Source organism: Coregonus clupeaformis, chromosome 5, assembly GCF_020615455.1.
Source record: "Coregonus clupeaformis isolate EN_2021a chromosome 5, ASM2061545v1, whole genome shotgun sequence".
Classification (NCBI taxonomy): Eukaryota; Metazoa; Chordata; class Actinopteri; order Salmoniformes; family Salmonidae; genus Coregonus; species Coregonus clupeaformis.
This window is the reverse complement of record NC_059196.1, coordinates 6,278,530-6,299,484: the sequence shown is the minus strand read 5'-3', so window position 1 is coordinate 6,299,484 and position 20,955 is coordinate 6,278,530. Positions and strand designations below refer to the sequence as shown.

The 20,955-nt window shown below is 44.9% G+C and overlaps 1 pseudogene; it reads right to left on the bottom strand.

Moving 5' to 3' along the window:
• Window positions 1–7,064: 7,064 nt before the first annotated feature.
• LOC121559816 lies at window positions 7,065–20,667 on the bottom strand (annotated as a pseudogene).
• Window positions 20,668–20,955: the final 288 nt, after the last annotated feature.

Below are 20,955 nucleotides of genomic sequence, written 5' to 3'. Positions count from 1 at the left end.
TGAGGACTCTGAGGCAGGGCGGCTTCCATAGCTCAGATGGGGTGAGCGTCGTGGCTCTGGGAGGTGTTGAGAACGTCGTCTGTCTCTCAACATGTCGTCAAGACGGATGGACGTGGCGATGGGGGTATCAAGGTCCATCTCGTCGTCCCGACATGCGAGTTCCGTCTTGTTGTCCTCCCGTAAGCCTCCCCTGAAGGCCGTGCGCAGAGCACGCTCATTCCAGCCGGAAGACACCGGGCCCCTCTCCCTGTTGTAGCTGGGCGAGACGCTCACCCCCGTCCTTTCCCTCCGTGGGATGATCAAACACCTCCCTGAACCGAGCGAGGAATTTGGAGTAAGGAAGCGCCGCGGCCTCACCTCCTTCCCAGACTGCCGTGGCCCAATCCAATGCCTTTCCTTTAAGTAGCGAAATCACCAGTGCTATCCTGGCTTGGTCAGATGAATATGCCCCAGGCTGACGTGCCAGATGAAGTGAAACCTGTAGCAGGAAGCCACTACATTTAGTAGTTTTACCGTCATAGTGCTCCGGTAGGGCGAGGGGTCCCTCAGAAGTTGGTGATAGCATGGGAACAGGTGGACTGGGTGCGCTCGCCGCTCCCTGAGGTGGAACCGGAGCGCTGGGAAGATTATGCAGAGTTTGGAGCACTTCCTGCATGGCGTCGTTCAACTGGGCTAGCTGCTGCTGGTGCTGGTCGAGGCGCTGGGAAACTCCAGGAGGATTACTTGCTGCATCCATTTTCGTGAGAGGTTTGTAATTCTGTGACGAGTACTGAGGATACGAAGAGGCAGGACACAGATGCAGGAATCAACAAGGTAAAGGTTTACTTAACAATGAGAACGAGAATAACAAGGAGCGAGTAAACGACACGACGCTAACAATTACACACAACAATGACTGAACAGTCCAGGGCTACATAGCGGTGGTGATGAGATGATGAGGTGCAGGTGCGCTGGAGGTGATTAGGGTGCGTTGGATTTCCATTCCTGTGTTGCCGAGGTGGTGCGCTCAGACCGGTGGCTCAGTAGACCGGCGAATCAGAGCGCCGGAGGGGAGCAACGGGAGGAGACGTGACACTCTCCAGAGTTGACTCTAACATAGTCTATTAGCAAATTTTTGCCAGTTCTACAGTTTGGCATGGAGCTGAGACACAATTTAGCAGTTTTAAAGCTAATTTCCTGCAATTCTATGCATTTTGCCATGGCTAAAGCTGAGTTCCTCTGCTCAAACTTAAAAAAAAAAAATATTATCCCTGACTGTCTAGCTTTTATTTTGTTTGTTGGTTCTCAAATATGGTATTAATTGAAAATATATATAGTTCAATATCTTTTCTGCATGCTCTCTATCTGGTTTTGGTTGTTTAAGTTGACACAAACTGTTTTTCAGTGTCAACAAAATTACCACTTAAACGGCCCGCCTAAGAATTGTCTATACAGAAAAAAACCTGTAATTAGCTCCAATGACTGTAATTTCCTCCATATTAAAGGGATAGTTTAAGATTTTGGCAAGAAAGCCCTTTATCTACTTCCCCACAGTCGGATCAACAGCAATAGCTAGCATGCTAACTTTTCCTGTAGACTTCCAGTCATTGCCCTAAAGCTAGTTAGCATTGGCTCGTGAAACTACCTTTTACTTCCTTCATACTGGACACAGACAAATACAAATTGTATCCACGATGGTATGTATTCTGTTGCAGCTAGCTATATTCTTTTTTTTTTTACTATCGCCAACCCCTTGCTGTACCTCACTTGCAGTACCTCACCTGCAGTACCTCAGGCCAGTTTTAAAATCCCTGGTCTAAGAGTTTTTTCTCAACCTAAGAATGTATAGTGTTTGTGAGTGTGATTTGCTCACCTTCACAGCCTTGGAGTCCCAGGCTGGTGTGTGAGGCCCAGGCAGTCTTCCTTCTCTCCCTCTCTTCCCTCTCTCAGTGTTTTATGGGCTGTGTGCTGCGGTGCAGTGACCTCCCTCTCACCCTGGTGCCACCCAGCCGGTGCGGGATTCAGGCACGCTCGGCCCCTGCCAAAACCCCACAGCGCCACATCTGCTATCCATAAACGCCAGCCACTCTCGCTTTCCTTCTCCCTCACCCACACCACCTATCTCAACCTCTCCCTCTCTTTCTTCCCCCACAGCTTTTATTCTCATTTCACAACTCTATAGATCCCTTTTGCATTCTCTCTCTCCATCTCTGGTTTTATTCAGTTTGAACACCCCTAGACGGGTTCTTCCCTTATCTTTCTCTCCTTTACTACCCCTCCTCTCTCTCTCCCTCTTTCTCTTTATCCGCATCCAACGGAAAAATCTCTCACCCATTATATCTTCAGTGGGAGCCAGCTAAGTGTGGTGGCAGTGAACTGGGAACCACAGGACATTCCTGCAGCAAGCAGAGCAGGCCCCAGTCAGTCAGTCAGCCACCAGGCAGCAACGTTAGTTACAGTGCCTTGTAAAAGTATTCATCCCCCTTGGCGTTTTTCCTGTTTTGTTGCATTACAACCTGTAATTTAAATTGATTTTTGGACATACACAAAATAATCCAAATTGGTGAAGTGAAATGAAAAAAATAACTTGTTTCAAAAAATTCTAAACAATAAATAACGGAAAAGTGGTGCGTGCATATGTATTCACCCCCTTTGCTATAAAGCCCCTAAATAAGATCTGGTGCAACCAATTACCTTCAGAAGTCACATCATTAGTTAGATTGAACACAGGTGGACTTTATTTAAGTGTCACATGATCTCAATATATATACACCTGTTCTGAAAGGCCCCAGAGTCTGCAACACCACTAAGCAAGGGGTACCACCAAGCAAGCGGCACCATGAAGACCAAGGAGCTCTCCAAACAGGTCAGGGACAAAGTTGTGGAGAAGTACAGATCAGGGTTGGGTTATAAAAAAATATCAGAAACTTTGAACATCCCACGGAGCACCATTAAATCCATTATAAAAAAATGGAAAGAATATGGCACCACAACAAACCTGCCAAGAGAGGGCCGCCAAACAAAACTCACGGACCAGGCAAGGAGGGCATTAATCAGAGAGGCAACAAAGAGACCAAAGATAACCCTGAAGGAGCTGCAAAGCTCCACAGCGGAGATTGGAGTATCTGTCCATAGGACCACTTTAAGCCGTACACTCCACAGAGCTGGGCTTTACAGAAGAGTGGCCAGAAAAAAGCCATTGCTTAAAGAAAAAAATAAGCAAACACGTTTGGTGTTCGCCAAAAGGCATGTGGGAGACTCCCCAAACATATGGAAGAAGGTACTGTGGTCAGATGAGACTAAAATTGAGCTTTTTGGCCATCAAGGAAAACGCTATGTCTGGCGCAAACCCAACACCTCTCATCACCCCGAGAACATCATCCCCACAGTGAAGCATGGTGGTGGCAGCATCATGCTGTGGGGATGTTTTAATCGGCAGGGACTGGGAAACTGGTCAGAAATGAAGGAATGATGGATGGCGCTAAATACAGGGAAATTCTTGAGGGAAACCTATTTCAGTCTTGCAGAGATTTGAGACTGGGACGGAGGATCACCTTCCAACAGGACAATGACCCTAAGCATACTGCTAAAGCAACACTTGAGTGGTTTAAGGAGAAACATTTACATGTCTTGGAATGGCCTAGTCAAAGCCCAGACCTCAATCCAATTAAGAATCTGTGGTATGACTTAAAGATTGCTGTACACCAAGAAGAATGGGTAAAAATACCAGTGGCTAGATGTGCCAAGCTTATAGAGACATACCCCAAGAGACTTGCAGCTGTAATTGCTGCAAAAGTTGGCTCTACAAAGTATTGACTTTGGGGGGGTGAATAGTTATGTTTTTTTGTCTTATTTCTTGTTTGTTTCACCATAAAACATATTTTGCATCTTCAAAGTGGTAGGCATGTTGTGTAAATCAAATGATACAGTGAGGGAAAAAAGTATTTGATCCCCTGCTGATTTTGTACGTTTGCCCACTGACAAAGAAATGATCAGTCTATAATTTTAATTGTAGGTTTATTTGAACAGTGAGAGACAGAATAACAACAAATAAATGCAGAAAAACGCATGTAAAAAATGTTATAAATTGATTTGCATTTTAATTAGGGAAATAAGTATTTTACCCCCTCTCAATCAGAAAGATTTCTGGCTCCCAGGTGTCTTTTATACAGGTAACGAGCTGAGATTAGGAGCACACTCTTAAAGGGAGTGCTCCTAATCTCAGCTTGTTACCTGTATAAAAGACACCAGTCCACAGAAGCAATCAATCAATCAGATTCCAAACTCTCCACCATGGCCAAGACCAAAGAGCTCTCCAAGGATGTCAGGGACAAGATTGTAGACCTACACAAGGCTGGAATGGGCTACAAGACCATCGCCAAGCAGCTTGGTGAGAAGGTGACAACAGTTGGTGCGATTATTCGCAAATGGAAGAAACACAAAATAACTGTCAATCTCCCTCGGCCTGGGGCTCCATGCAAGATCTCACCTCGTGGAGTTGCAATGATCATGAGAACGGTGAGGAATCAGCCCAGAACTACACGGGAGGATCTTGTCAATGATCTCAAGGCAGCTGGGACCATAGTCACCAAGAAAACAATTGGTAACACACTACGCCGTGAAGGACTGAAATCCTGCAGCGCCCGCAAGGTCCCCCTGCTCAAGAAAGCACAAATACAGGGCCGTCTGAAGTTTGCCAATGAACATCTGAATGATTCGGAGGAGAACTGGGTGAAAGTGTTGTGGTCAGATGAGACCAAAATCGTGCTCTTTGGCATCAACTCAACTCGCCGTGTTTGGAGGAGGAGGAATGCTGCCTATGACGCCAAGAACACCATCCCCACCGTCAAACTGTGTTTTTCTGCTAAGGGGACAGGACAATTTCACCGCATCAAAGGGACGATGGACGGGGCCATGTACCGTCAAATCTTGGGTGAGAACCTCCTTCCCTCAGCCAGGGCATTGAAAATGGGTTGTGGAAGGGTATTCCAGCATGACAATGACCCAAAACACACGGCCAAGGCAACAAAGGAGTGGCTCAAGAAGAAGCACATTAAGGTCCTGGAGTGGCCTAGCCAGTCTCCAGACCTTAATCCCATAGAAAATCTGTGGAGGGAGCTGAAGGTTCGAGTTGCCAAACGTCAGCCTCGAAACCTTAATGACTTGGAGAAGATCTGCAAAGAGGAGTGGGACAAAATCCCTCCTGAGATGTGTGCAAACCTGGTGGCCAACTACAAGAAACGTCTGACCTCTGTGATTGCCAACAAGGGTTTTGCCACCAAGTACTAAGTCATGTTTTGCAGAGGGGTCAAATACTTATTTCCCTCATTAAAATGCAAATCAATTTATAACATTTTTGACATGTGTTTTTCTGCATTTTTTTGTTGTTATTCTGTCTCTCACTGTTCAAATAAACCTACCATTAAAATTATAGACTGATCATGTCTTTGTCAGTGGGCAAACGTACAAAATCAGCAGGGGATCAAATACTTTTTTCCTTCACTGTACAAACCCCCCAAAAAACCATTTTATTTCCAGGTTGTAAGGCAACAAAATAGGAAATATGCCAAGGGGGTTGAATACTTTCGCAAGCCATTGTAACTCCTTCAGACCATAGCCAGCACAGCCAAGCACACACTTCACTTATTTTTAGGCTGGATTCCACTGCGTTACCAAGTCGCCGTTGGTCCTTAAACAACTGCATTTGTATCTGTTTTAAATTGATAGTGTGCGGGGAAATGTTGTGTACGCCGTCTATAGACAGATAGTAACACATGTAAAAGAATGGGACTAAGGACATTCTCCATGGCAGGTGGGGATATTGGGTCCCCCCCCCCCTCCCCCCTTCCCCTCCTGATCATGAACAGCTAGCTAGAACAGGCACACCTCACCCCTGCCTTCAGCTTTTAACACGTCACCGTTCAGTGCCCTTGCCTCCATTCATACGTGTAAAAAATAAAAAAGCTGATAATAAATGGAGTGTTTCAGCAAAACTGTCCAGGGCTCCCAGTGTGCCCCCCAAGGCAATAAAGAGGCATTACTCTTGTGCGATTGTTTTATCTTTATTTTTCAACTTTTTCCACACTGTAATCAAATTCGCAGTATGAAGAAATGTACAGTGAACTTTTGATCCCCTCCATTTCTTGGATCATGTTCCGCTCCTCCAACCCCAAGTCTTCACCTTCTAGTTTCCCAGACATATTGGCATGCCTCTTTTGGTGCAGTCCCAACAGAGACCCCGGATGAATCATGGCGCTGCGAGCATGCAAGAGCGCAGTTTTATGATAAATATTACAATTCATAAATCACTGTTTCTCAGAGGAGCACAAAGCATGGGATGGGGATGGGGAGGGATGTAAAACTGTTGAGCATTGGAGATCCAGAGAGAGAACAACATGGGGTCACGCGCTCTCTGCTTCAGTCTGACTGGTGGGGAAAAGAGGTCTTCAGGTCAGGGAGAGACCACCAGGGAGTGTGTGTGTGTGTGGGGGGGGTGCACTATGTAAAGGTCTGAGACAGTAGCTAGTGTGGGGGATATAAGCAGTCGACCAAGTGTTTAGAATAAACCTTTTCAATCAAATTAATTAAAGAGGCACACATTATTTTTTTCTTCCAGTTTCATCAGCAATGTACACTATCTGCATATAATTAAGAAAAAAAAAAAAAATTACAATAGGGGAATAAAATGCAAAGACCCAAAGGAATGGCAGTGGAAAGAGTGATGGACCAATGGACCTAAATAGGAAAGGCAAGCTAGTTTATCCAAAGTTGTGATAATTAATGTGCCAAACATGTTGAAGTTGAGAATGGAATCTGTACAACAGTATTATTGATCTGAACATGCTCTCTCTGATTATGCCTCAACATTGTCTTCATGTTTGATCAAGTTATTTGTGTTTGAGAACAGGGACATGACAGTACATGGCTCTCAGATGATCAGTGAATTCAGTTCCACCCTGTTATCAGTCACTGCAACAAAAAGCCTGTTTCCTCTTATACACTGTTGCCATCTAATGGCCAGTAAATGAACTAACTGGACCACAAGGACGTTTTCTAATGAAATAAAGACAAACAAGTGATTTGGTCTAATTGGTTTTATTTAATACAAATGGAAATCCATCTCTTGGAGTGAAAATGTCATCGCCACAGTCCATGTAAGTCCATCTCTACAGACTCCAACACCCATATAGCACACTTCTTGCAACAGACCACCACCTACTCCATGTCAAAATCATCTGGCACCCGAGTCCCTTCTCCCTTGACCCAGGGCAGGGGCAGAGGCACATAGGGGTCATACGTCCAGCGAGGGTAGACCCTCTTATACAGGTTGATCATGACAGTATCCTGAGACCGCATCTGGCTGTCAAATACACACTTCATGTGTCCATGAGTACCTGAAAAGAAATACCCACATACAGGTTTAGGTAAGGTATTCAAACAATTGCTCAATGAAGGTAACACATTGTTTCATGTCACTAAACAGTATTGACAAGGTTTAGGTTTTCTCCGTACCTAGGGCCTCCTTGATGTGTCCTCTCCGGCCCCACTTGGTTCTCAGCTCAACAGGCTTAAACCACAGGATGTCATCTATCAGAGATAAAAGAGCACAGAGGTCAGTTAAAATGAAAAGACATAATGAAAACCACAGATGAGTCAGAGCCATTTCCTTCATCGCCACATTGGTAGTACGACTGAGGAGTTGTGGGCCAAATGGCACCTATTCTCCACTTTTAGTAGTGCACTATAAAAGGAATGGGGTGCCATTTGTGACACAGACTGTGAGAAGTTATGTGGGTATTATTGGGAAACATGTAGTGCTCAGCTCAGTGACCCCTCACCCCTGTTGAAGAACATTTATCTGCAGACAGCGGACCGGCAGTTGATCTTGAAGGGGTGTCCACTCAACACGATCCTCTTCAGCACCACATGCTGGGGGTCACAGCTCAGCAGACTGCCTGTACCCACCAGGTCCTGCATGCCTGGGTGGAGAGAACAGGAGAGATACAGGCTCAAATACAGACTTTCATATGGACACAGAAGCAAAGAAAGGCAGTGTGTTCCTCTGGCCTTCCCCATCCTCAAACAGGTAGAGACATACTAATTCAGCCAAACATCACTCTATCCAGGCCCTTACCATCCTCCCTCTGTCTGAAGCGCAGTACCCCAGCAGTGGGGAATGTAATGGGGGCGTACACAGAAACCACCGTGGGGGCGTCGACACGAAGGAAACGCTCCAGCTTGTGCTTGTTGGCTGGAGAGAGAGACAATCACAGGTTAGATACAACACTGAGCCTAACACTGACTGTAGACATGAAGCAGATAAAATACATGGTTCCATCACTTGCTTTGTTAACGCTAAAGTGCTGAAAGCTAGCCAAAACACAATACTCCAGTCCCCACAGTGTCAGCATATTTGCCATACTTTTTATTCAATAGACCATTTTTGTTCAAGACATAAATGGTGCAGTTTAGCCAGATCCCCCTACCTGATGTGTGCTGGGAGAAGATGGGGCAGGCCCTGAACCTCCTGAATCCACAGTGGAACACCAGCTTCTTTTAGACTTGATAGGGTCTGTGTTGCTGGGGTGTCTCCTCACCAGCATGTGCATCACTGACATCTGATCACACAGGATGGAAAGAAACCAAGGGGTAAGGAGCTGGAAGAATAGTGTCATGACTCTTCCTGGGTCAGGATCAAAGGGGGGCTGTGCCGGTGTTGACACCTTAATACTGCCATAAATTAGAAATAGGACAATCTATTTCTGGCCCTCTAGTATGGTGAGAGGACTGTCCTTTGTTTCAGAGACTTTTGCCGCCCAAAACATCCAACAATGAATATTGGGACAATATATTTCAACATCCAAACGTTGGGAATGATGAGAAATGGAATATGTAAAATTAATGTCTATTTTGTGGTGTCATTAAAAATTGTATAAAGGCGTTATAACTAAAACATTGTGACTTGAAGAGCTTTTACACTGTGTATATCAGGCTTACATCCTTTACCTTGGGTAGAAAATATCAAGGAGGAAGACAATGTTTTCCTGAAGATAGGAATGTGACTTTAGCTTTCTAACAAAATCATAGTGATAATAATACTTTTGCCTCATAACTAGCCACGCCACACCGAGGGAGCTCAGAGAGCATGTCAGTATGACGGAAACGCCCCTCTTTACCAGAGTGCATAAAAGACTGAGTTAAGAATTATCAGATCAGACTAGACGGACCTCAAGCTGCAGCTGTTGTCCATATTGGTCCCGACCCTGAAAATCAACACGAGGTGAAGACGACAAAGTTGCCTCCACTAACAATCAATGTTACGGCTGAGTAGCTGTTCTAAGTACTGTATCTAAGAAGGTGAATTTAAGTGGGACCATCCTGTTACTCTCTTCAAACCATCGTCTACTACACTGCTCTCATCACCCCACAGGGGATCATCGACATGGCTGCTTAGCCATCCTCAGAAGACCACTTCCAGAACGAGTGAAAGTAAACAGATTACTAAGAAGAAGGACATTGTGACCTCTTGTGGACAATCTGAGCCTTACATCTAAAAGGCCATCTGAAAAGAGAAGGCCCACCCTTCCCACGAAGGCCTGGGTCCAACAGAGACGACAAAGACAAACACGTAAATACATGCATTACTTCTTACCAAACGGGCGGAAGTTCTGGGCAAAGTATTAGGATTACTATGAGCGTAGGTCCATGTGTATCCAAGTGTTTTTCTCTCTCTCTTTAACTCGCCATCTTTTGTAACAAATGTCATATTGTGTTAGTCCGCTAGGGACCCGTTTTCATTGTATTACGTTTTTTAATCCCTACCTATACCCTGTATGTGTTTGTATCTTGTGTTATCATTTTTAATTAGTTAGTAAATAAATAATTAAATAAATGTGTGTGGTACGGAATGATCAGTAAGACCCGGGTTCGTACAGACTTAAAGAGCCTACGACTTTCAGAATGAGACTGATATGAGGTAAATGATTAATAAATGACTGTTAAATGATAAGATATCTAGATATCTTTAGAGTTAATTTGGGAAACCGCAACCCGTTAAACAACTTTTCCCGTGGTGCCCCAAATTCCTAATGAGTTAATTGTTACATGATTAATTTAATCTATTAACAATTAAACATTATTTCGGTACTTATTCGATAAATAATAGTCATCACAATAATGAAAGGCACGTCACGTCAATAGTTTCTAACGAACAATAGTGTTAATAAGACGATTAGGTTGTTAGAATTATCATTTCTATCTATCTATCTATCTATCTATCTATCTATCTATCTATATACACACGTCCAAAAGTATGTGAACACCTTCTCGTCGAACATCTCATTCCAAAATCATGGGCATTAATATGGAGTTGGTCCCCCCTTTGCTGCAATAACAGCATCCACTCTTCTGGGAAGGCTTTCAACTAGATGTTGGAACATTGCTGCGGGGACTTGTTTCCATTCAGCCACAAGAGCATTAGTGAGGTCGGACACTGATGTTGGGCAATTAGGCCTCGCAGTCGGCGTTCCAATTCATCCCAAAGGTATTTGATTGGGTTGAGGTCAGGGCTCTGTGCAGGCCAGTCAAGTTCTTCCACACAGATCTTGACAAACCATTTATGTATGGACCTCACTTTGTGCCCGTTGGTATTGTCATGCTGAAACAGAAAAGGGGCCTTCCCCAAACTGTTACCACAAAGTTGGAAGCACAGAATCGTCTAGAATGTCATTGTATGCTGTAGCGTTAAGATTTCCCTTCACTGGAACTAAGGGGCCTAGCCCAAACCATAAAAAACAGCCCCAGACCATTATTCCTCCTCCACCAAACTTTACAGTTGGCACTATGCATTGGGTTAGGTAGCGTTCTCCTGGCATCCGCCGAACCCAGATTCGTCCGTCGGACTGCCAGATGGTGAAGTGTGATTCATCACTCCAGATAATGCATTTCCACTGATCCAGAGTCCAATGGTGGCGAACTTTACACCACTCCAGCCTACGCTTGGCATTGCGCGTGGTGATCTTAGACTTGTGTGCGGCTGCTCGGTCATGAAAACCCATTTCATGAAGCTACAGACAAACAGTTATTGTGCTGACGTTACTTCCAGAGGCAGTTTGCAACTCGGTAGTGAGTGTTGCAACCGAGGTCAGTGCTTCAGCACTTGGCGGTCCCGTTCTGTGAGCTTGTGTGGCCTACCACTTCGCAGCTGAGCCGTTGTTGCTCCTAGATGTTTCCACTTCACAATAACAGCACTTACAGTTGACCGGTGCAGCTCTAACAGGGCAGAAATTTGACAAACTGACTTCTTGGAAAGGTGGTATCCTATGACGGTGCCACATTGAAAGTCACCGAGTTATTCAGTAAGGCCATTCTACTGCCAAGGTTTGTCTATGGACATTGCATGGCTGTGTGCTCGATTTTATACACCTGTCAGTAACGGGTGTGGCTGAAATAGCCGAAATAGCCACTAATTTGAAGGGGTGTCCACATCCTTTTGTATATATAGTGTATATTCATAATTTATATAATATATAAATATATATTAATAATTTCTATATGATTCTGTAGTTTGTCTACACTTTTACCAACATTTTACAGCAGAAATGGGTTACAATTCTTAACTTTCAGACTTAGGACACAATAATTCAGGAGTATGCCAATACAGTCTACCTTCTGTTCATGTGGCAGTAAGGAGACCAGCACCAGAGGCCTGCCTGCCTGGACACTCTCCATCACCGTGGGGGGAACATCCACTACATGGAGGGTCACATACCAGCCCACCAAGAAAGCAGAGCACGGTTAATGGATGGGGGGCACAGAGAGGGGACAGGATTGAAACAGGATGTCACACACACTCGGCAGCCTCTTACCATGCCCCCTCTTCCTCCTGCGCAGCCTCAGCCAGTATGCGGCGGCGTGTGCGCTCAAAGCTCTGGAACTGGAAGATGTGGGAGTAGTCTGCAGGCAGGTTCTCCATGGGGTCCCAGGGGGAGGAGCGGAAACTCTTCAGGCCCCTGTAACGCTGGAACCTGAGCACATAGGAAATTAGCAACGTCAACGTATAGCAAAATAATTACGCTGGGCCAGGACTTCCTGGAAAGTAAAGTTTGGGCATTAACGGCTCGAAGGCATTGTCTATTACATATGACCAGATGTTTCAGACATGTTTGGTGCATTCCTCCCCCCTCAGACTTTCCCCTGAGTGTTGCTAAAGGAAATGTTAGATCTTGGAGTGCTTTGACCCTTTGACCAAAGGCCAGGATCAAGTCACTAGCTGGAAATGTTCCACCACCATCAGCAAAACACCAAATTATGGAATTCCTCGAGGAAGAATGGTGTTGCAATAGAGTTCCAGACACTTGTAGAATATATGCCATGGGCCACTGAAGCTGTTCTGGCGGCCCAACACCCTATTAAGACACTTTATTTTGTCAGTTACCTGTATGTGAGCCATGGGTCTAATGTGGATGTTACATGTCTTTTTCAAGGATTGGTTGAATGTTTTTGCTTAGACAGCCCCGCTGTACTGTACTGAAGGAAAAGTAAGGGGCCACTGTGTGTTTGGTAATAGACGATACGATAGTCATGCCCTTACCTGTTCTTAGCCGATTGGTCTAGAGGTGTGTCCACTTCATCTGGGAACATCTCATTGGCCCGAGCCTCCCGGTAGCGTTTTAACCCCTCCCCTTCCTCGTCCATGTGCTCATCATAGCGCTGGTCTGATCCACCCTTGTCTGATGTGGAATTCAGCTCCTCCTCCTCGTACTCATTAGAGCCACAACCTGAGGCAGCATCCTAAACCAAACAGGAAAAGACAGGATGTTTCTACTAGGGCTGGGAATTGCAAGGGATCTTATAATACGATATTATCACAATACTTAGGTGCCGATACGATATGTATTGCGATTCTATATGTATTGCGATTCGATACTGTGATTTTATTGCGATTCAATGTTCCAAACATATTGCTCACTATATTTTGCTGCAGAGGGCCAAGATAGACCCATGAGAAAACGAGTTTTGATCAGTCATGGAAATAAAAGTGCTGAAAACAAATTGGTTCCCTATTTAAAAAGATGATGGAGAACAAGCTATGAAGGAAAAATACTGGAGTTTTGGTGCAGGTACAGCCAACTGGCGCAAAAATAATATTGCAATATTGTCAATATGATATCGTCAAAAATAATATCCCGATATGTAACTGTATCGATTACCCCCCATCACTAGTTTCTACTGCAGAGCTACTGTACATACTACATCATATATATGGTCCCGTGTAGCTCAGTTGGTAGAGCATGGCGCTTGCAACGCCAGGGTTGTGGGTTCGATTCCCACGGGGGCCAGTATGAAAATGTATGCACTCACTAACTGTAAGTCGCTCTGGATAAGTGCGTCTGCTAAATGACTAAAATGTAAATGTAAATGTATATATGTAATGTCAACTACTGGTCTTAATGAGGTTCAAGCCCTTTATACTATTTATAAGCCTAATGGTAATGAGCCAACATGTTGGCCCAAGGAAGTTAGAAGAAGTATACAAGTGGTTCTCACAGAAGTGGCATTACAGTAAGCAAGAGATACATGAGGGGGAAATCTTCACTGCATGGGGTCAATTCACAACCTTAAGAACAATCCCAGCTGCAATAATAATAATCATGATCATCCCCAGCACCATTTCCTCCATTGTTAACATCTCCTAGATGTTAAATCCTGTCTAACCCCAACATCAAACACATGCTGATAATAATTAAAGAAAATAAATGGAGCTGAACCTTTTCGCCATAGAATAATTTCCCCCCTTCTTTCAAGCAGGGCTGTTATAAATAAATGGCCGTCCCCTCCCCTGGTCCAGACAGGAAGTTGTGTCCGCAGATCAGGAAGTCAGGTGGCTTCTCTTGGGACCCCTGCTCCAAACACTATTGTTGCCACAGTGAGCAGCCTGGCACTACAGCCCAGAGGCAGACACTGAGAAAACAAACAGTGGTGCTGCGCCGCAGACTAACCACGGGTCACGTATACACTGTTCTGTTCCACCCCCAACCTAACCCCAACCACACACTGAACCGTCTGGCGTCCGCCACTTTTTTCCCCCACCAATCACTGTCCTGTCTGAGCTGCTTCCCCCTGACGTCTTCCGCATCACCCCACATCAGCTCAGACGTCTCAACAATCAACTCAGAATACCAACGGATCACCCTCTTCTCCTTGCACTACCCCTTCTGCTAACGCTTTCCTTTAGTGGTTTCACTGTTGCCACGGCAACAGGCAGAGGGTAAACAAACACGTAAACAAACACCTTAGCAGTGCACCCAATGCGCTGGGACAGGATGAGGTCAGCATAACAGTTGTCGCTCTTTCTTCTGAATTAATGGCTACAGGGACCATCTGAGTTGACCCTTGCATTTATTTTTGCACAGTCTATGAACACTCACAGGACTCTACACACTCACGCACACTGACACCACAACACACACATAACATGCACACACATTTATACTGACTCTAAACAGACACAAACATACAATCTTAATTTATGCTGCTACTACTCTCTGTCATACATCCTGATGCCTTGTCACCTTACCCCTATACATCTACCTATATTACTCCAGTATCCCTTCACATTGTATATATGGTACTGGAACTGACCACCCTGTATATAGCTTTTTACTTTCTTATTTCTAGTGTCTTTTTGTTCTACCTTATGTTATTTTTAGTACTACATTGATATTGATTACTGCATTGTTGGGTTTAGAGCTTGCAAGAAAAGCATTTCACTGTACTTGTGCACGTGACAATAAAACTTGAAACTAATGCTGTATGTCCCGGGAGAAATACATACATAAGCATTCTTCTGTGCAGCCTTTTCAGTTTCCCAGGCTATGGAGTGTACTCACTACTTACCACCTGAGAGTCAAGGTCCTCTCCATCTATGGACTCGTCCATCATCGCATCATCCTCCTCATCGTCAGTGCTCACTTCATCCTCCTCATCCACAATCCACGTGGCCTGGTAGTCTGATGTCCCCTTAGGCACCTTCATAACACGCTTGCTCTTTCTGGCCTCTGAGGGAAGGAGAAACATTTATTAGAGACAAGTTCATTACATTGTAAACCCAGAGAGAATAATAAACTCAGTGTCGACATGAACTGGTTCAAAGTACCCATACAATGGATGCCAACAACAGCACTGCGACCATACAGCTATCATGTAATTCAATGTAATGACCCTATAACTCTGTCCACTCTCTCCCTTTACCTTCAGCCTCCAGCAGTTCAGTATCAGAGGACCAGGTCTGCTCTCCATCCATGGGGTCTACCTCTGCCTGCAGACTCTCCCTGCGAGCTGGGTCTGCCTTCATCAGCACCCGCACTGATGCCACCTCATCAACACCACCATCCTGAAACGCTTAGAGAGCAGTTAGCACCTACTGTCAACGAGCAGAAGCAGCGCTGATAAATGTCTTCACTATAGTTTGTAAATTATTCATTAAATCACTGTCAATTTTCTATGTAATGATATCAGCCTGTGATAAGCTGTGACCATCTTCGTAACATTGCAAAAATCAGAAACGTTTTGCCCAAAAACGATGCAGAAAAGCTCATCCTTGCTTGTCACTTCTAGATTAGACTACTGCAATGCTATACTCTCAGGCTAACCGGATAAATAAACTTCAGTTAGTGCTAAATACGGCTGCTAGAACCAAAAAAGTTGATCATATTACTCCAGTGCTATTACTAGCTTCCTGTTAAGGCTAGGGCTGATTTCACGGTTTTACTGCTAACCTACTTAGCATTACATGGACTTGCTCCTACCTATTTCTCCGATTTGGTACATACCTACACGTACGCTACGGTCACAAGACGCAGGCCTCCTTATTGTCCCTAGAATTTCTAAACAAACAGCTGGAGGCTTTCTCCTATAGAGCTCAATTTTTATGGAATGGTCTGCCTATCCATGTGAGAGACGCAGACTCGGTCTCGACCTTTAAGTCTTTACTGAAGACTCATCTCTTTAGTAGGTCCTGTGATTGAGTGTAGTCTGGCCTAGGGGTGCGAAGGTGAATGGCAAGGCACTGGAGTGATGAACCGCCCTTGCTGTCTCTGCCTGGCCGGCTCCCCTCTCTCCACTGGGATTCTCTGCCTCTAACCCTATTACGGGGGCTGAGTCACTGGCTTACTAGTGCTCTTCCATGCCGTCCCTGTTTTGCAACGTGGTAGCTACGTCGCTATACTCAACTTGAGTGGGTTGAGTCACTGACGTGATCTTCCTGTCCGGTTTTTGCGCCCCCCGGGCTATAAATATTTGTGGGCTATACTCAGCCTCGTCTCAGGGTAGTAAGTTGGTGGTCTGTTGATATCCCTCTAGAAGTGTGGGGGCTGTGCTTTGGCAAAGTGGGTGGGGTTATATCCTGCCTGGTTGGCCCTGTCCGGTGGTATCGTCGGACAGGGCCACAGTGTCCCCCGACCCCCCCAGTCTCAGCCTCCAGTATCTATGCTGCAATAGTCTATGTGCCGGAGGGCTTGGGTCATTCTGGCCTATCTGGTGTCCTGTGTGAACTTAAGTATGCTCCCTCTAATTCTCCCATTTCTCTCCCCTCCTGGAGGACCTGATCCCTAGGAGAGAGAGAGAGAGAGAGAGAGAGAGAGAGAGAGAGAGAGAGAGAGAGAGAGAGAGAGAGAGAGAGAGAGAGAGAGAGAGAGAGACCCACCTGCATGCCTACGTCTCCTTCCTTCCCTGGCTTAGCAGGACGAGCGGTCATAGAGTTGAGGGGAAGGGGGTCTATGGGCGCATCGATCTGACTGAGCTGGAAGTCTCCAAACCCAGAGATGTGCACCAGCCTGTCCACCTGCAGAGGGCAGCCTCGGACATACCCAGACACACGTAGGGTCCCCAGGCCCATGGGGGCTCCCCCACTCCCCATCTCAGAGCTGTTGGGGGTGTAGTAGACCTGCTGGGTCAGGAGGTGGGGCCGACGGGAGCGGAAGCCCAGCCTCCTCTGCCTCTGTGCTCCCAGGTGTCTGAGCATCAGTGTGGCGTCCTGGTCTGAGTCCAGGGGGAAGAGGCGTGCCCCGGGGAAGCGGAATTCGGATATCTTGGCCAGCGCCCACCGTGAGTCCACACGCTTCTTCACTGCCAGGTCTGAAACACCCTGACACACCAGAGCTGGGGGAGAGAGAAGTGGAGGTTATATAGGATAGAGATGACAGGCGAGAGAAGTGGAGGTTATATAGGATAGAGATGACAGGAGAGAGAAGTGGAGGTTATATAGGATAGAGATGACAGGAGAGAGAAGTGGAGGTTATATAGGATAGAGCTGACAGGAGAGAGAAGTGAAGGTTATATAGGATAGAGCTGACAGGAGAGAGAAGTGGAGGTTATATAGGATAGAGATGACAGGAGAGAGAAGTGGAGGTTATATAGGATAGAGATGACAGGAGAGAGAAGTGGAGGTTATATAGGATAGAGCTGACAGGAGAGAGAAGTGGAGGTTATATAGGATAGAGATGACAGGAGAGAGAAGTGAAGGTTATATAGGATAGAGCTGACAGGAGAGAGAAGTGGAGGTTATATAGGATAGAGATGACAGGAGAGAGAAGTGAAGGTTATATAGGATAGAGCTGACAGGAGAGAGAAGTGGAGGTTATATAGGATAGAGCTGACAGGAGAGAGAAGTGGAGGTTATATAGGATAGAGATGACAGGAGAGAGAAGTGAAGGTTATATAGGATAGAGATGACAGGAGAGAGAAGTGGAGGTTATATAGGATAGAGATGACTGGAGAGAGAAGTGGAGGTTATATAGGAGAGAGATGACAGTGGATGCAGAGAAAATAAGTGGTGGGGTAGTTGAGATTTGGAGTAAAGGAATCAGTATAACATGTATAATATCTACAGTATGTAATCTGCTAAACATTTAGATAATCAGCAAGGGGAGTTGAACAAAATCCAGTGCACTGTGAGCGTCTTTTTTGGATAGCTTGTATGGAAGCTCACCATGGGTGGGCAGCCCCTGTGCAAAGAGACAGGAGAGGCAGTAGTCTCCATAGCTGTCCCAGCCTTCTGTAGAGTCCAGCACAAACACCAGACTGTCTGCTACCTTCACCACGTCTAGTAGAGTGTGCATGTCAGCTAGAGAGTGAAGGGAGAGGGAGGGAATAGAGTCACAGGTAATGTTATCGGATTAGTACTAGTGTCGGCATCGAATGACAGCAGGTAGCCTAACGGTTAAGATCAATCAATTAATCAAATGTATTTATAAAGCCCTTTTTACATCAGCAGATGTCACAAAGTGCTATACAGAACCCCAGCCTAAAACCCCAAACAGCAAGCAATGCAGATATAGAAGCACAGTGGCTAGGAAAAACTCCCTAGAAAGGCAGAAACCTAGGACGAAACCTAGAGCGTTAGGCCAGTAACCGAAAGGTAGCTGGTTCGAATCCCTGAGACGACTAGGTGAAAAATCTGTTGACGTGCCCTTGAGCAAGGCACAACCCTAATTGCTCCTGTAAAGGAGTCAGCATGCTTCAGTTCGGCTGGTGCCTAGCCAAACTCGGCTAGCCGAACCGAACGAGTGTGCTCGCATACTCCCCTTTAAAAAAAAATGACAGCAATAGTACTGTTTGTCCATTTTGAGACGCCGTAGCCAGTATACACTTCCTCAAAATAGTCCAAATGTATCTAAGAAATATGTAATTAATTGACGTTTTTGCAGAAGAGATCTTAGTCGCGCAATTTCACATCTAACTAAGATGTTTGGTGCAGTATTTCTCAATGAAAAAATGTGCATGATAGTGAGTCGTCTCTCGTTGAATGACAACAAAGAGTTTATAGAAGAATCTCTACTGTTGACCAATCACCAACGAAAGAGCGTAGACTTCGGCTCCGAACTTCGTCTTGCAGATTTCCTATGTGGAGGTGGTGAAGAGAGTCGAAGGGGCAAGAGGCAACAGTGTTGAAGATATGGAGGTGGATGCAATGCAACCAGTTGCTAGCGTTTTAAGTCAATCGAGTGATGACTGTAAGTCGCTTTGGATAAAAGCGTCTGCTAAATGGCATATTATTATTATTATTATTATTATTATTATCTGGATACACATTGTGAAGAAAGTGGATTTTGGGGCATTTATTGCCACAGTGATTAATTGTACAGCAAAAGTGTCTAAGAAGTCCAAGAAGCTGGACATCATTATATCTGCAGCCGATATGTTTTTGGGGCTCCAAGACTTCACGGCAGAAGCACTGCAAGGACTATTGTCAATAGGAAATGTCCCACCCTCACAGGAGTCTTTTGAGCCTGTGTAGGGACCTGTTTAGTTAATTTATTTTCTGATAGTTTGTATGGTATTTGATTTATTTTTTACCCACATTATTTCCTTTTTTGGGATCCTTATTATTCACCCGCACAGTAGGTGGCGGAATGTACATCAAATTGTTGCAAACACCATAGAAGAAGACCAGACTTTAATGACAAAGTTGGCCCAAGAAGGACCGCCGCGACACCTTCCTGTTCAAGTATGAAAATGTATGCACTCACAAACTGTAAGTCGCTCTGGATAAGAGCGTCTGCTAAATGACTAAAATGTAAATGTAAGTAAGCACAGCACAATAAGGTGAGTCCAAAAGTGTCTTGTATGCTGCAGCATAAATTATGTAATATGCCAGGGAGATATGTATACTGTAGCTAAGGAAGTAATACTAGGTGTATGTTGTGTAGTAAGATGTTAGTAGCCCATGTGCCTCAACCTAATAATTGGGTCCATTTTGTCCTCATAATTTCGCCTACTGTTCTGACTTGGTGGTGCACATGTAGCCTATAGCCTGTTTTAGAGAAATGTAATAATTGAATATTGTAAGCGCTTTCATTGTCTGCTTATATGCCCCCTTTATTTATCCTACGGTTCTGACTTGGTGTACAGGGAGAATACTGTAAGAACGGCCCATGTTCTGAATTATGTCGCTGGACAAATAGTTACATTGACTACGTCCGTGCTAGCTCGCTCATTAATGCCTTAATCGAAATTACGGATTGCCTCTTATCTGCTCGTCGTCCCCTTATGCCATAGTTTGTACATCTCAATTGTCAGAAGAAACAACATTTGTTTAAGCAAGTCAGCCAATTCAGCTATGTTTTTTTTAAAGCCAGTAAATGAGGCTGAATGAACTGTTTCGCTGCCAGGTGTAGCAGTGGTAAGGTGTTGGGACAGCTTTATGTAGGCCCTAACAGTTTGTGGGCAGCAAAGCCACTACACAACACTAAACAATACATAGTGCAATTAATGTATGTTTAGTGTTGTGTAGTGGCTTTGCTGGCATGTATCCCCAAAAAATGTTTTTGTGTTTGCCCCAACAAGATTTACATGCTAAAACCGCCACTGAAGGTATGGAGTTCCCACATCTGATGATATTAGTTTACCACAGCTAACGTTACTTTAGAAACAGAATTTGAAGCAAGTGTTCTGCATCACAGCAGCAGCATGTCTATGGCTACAACCAGCGACAGAAAGGACCACATCCCTGCGTCACGAACTTACCCTTGTTCTCCCGTTCGATTTCTCCTTTCGTCCGATGCTTGCCATGTTTATGTTCTTTGTTTTTCTGTTTAAAAACTTCGGCTCTGTGACCCTGCTCTTCGCACCAGACACCATTTTCGCCACGATCATGCGACGGCATGCCAACTTTGATGACGTAGTTCACTTTCGCGTTTGGACTTCTTGCGCAATGTCTGTGTTTGGTCAAATAGGGGTGCTTGTTCCATCTACTGTTTTTCGCAAAAATGACTGCCGTCATTACTAAAGTAAATGTGGATTCAGGGCCTGCTCTATCTATCTATCTCTTTATAAATTGTTAAATGTGGATTCAGGTCCTGCTCTATCTATCTATCTCTTTATAAATTGTTCAGTCATTTTACCAATAACCTCCAAGGGACAATAACATTTTTTTCTAATAATAATAATAATATGCCATTTAGCAGAGGCTTTTAT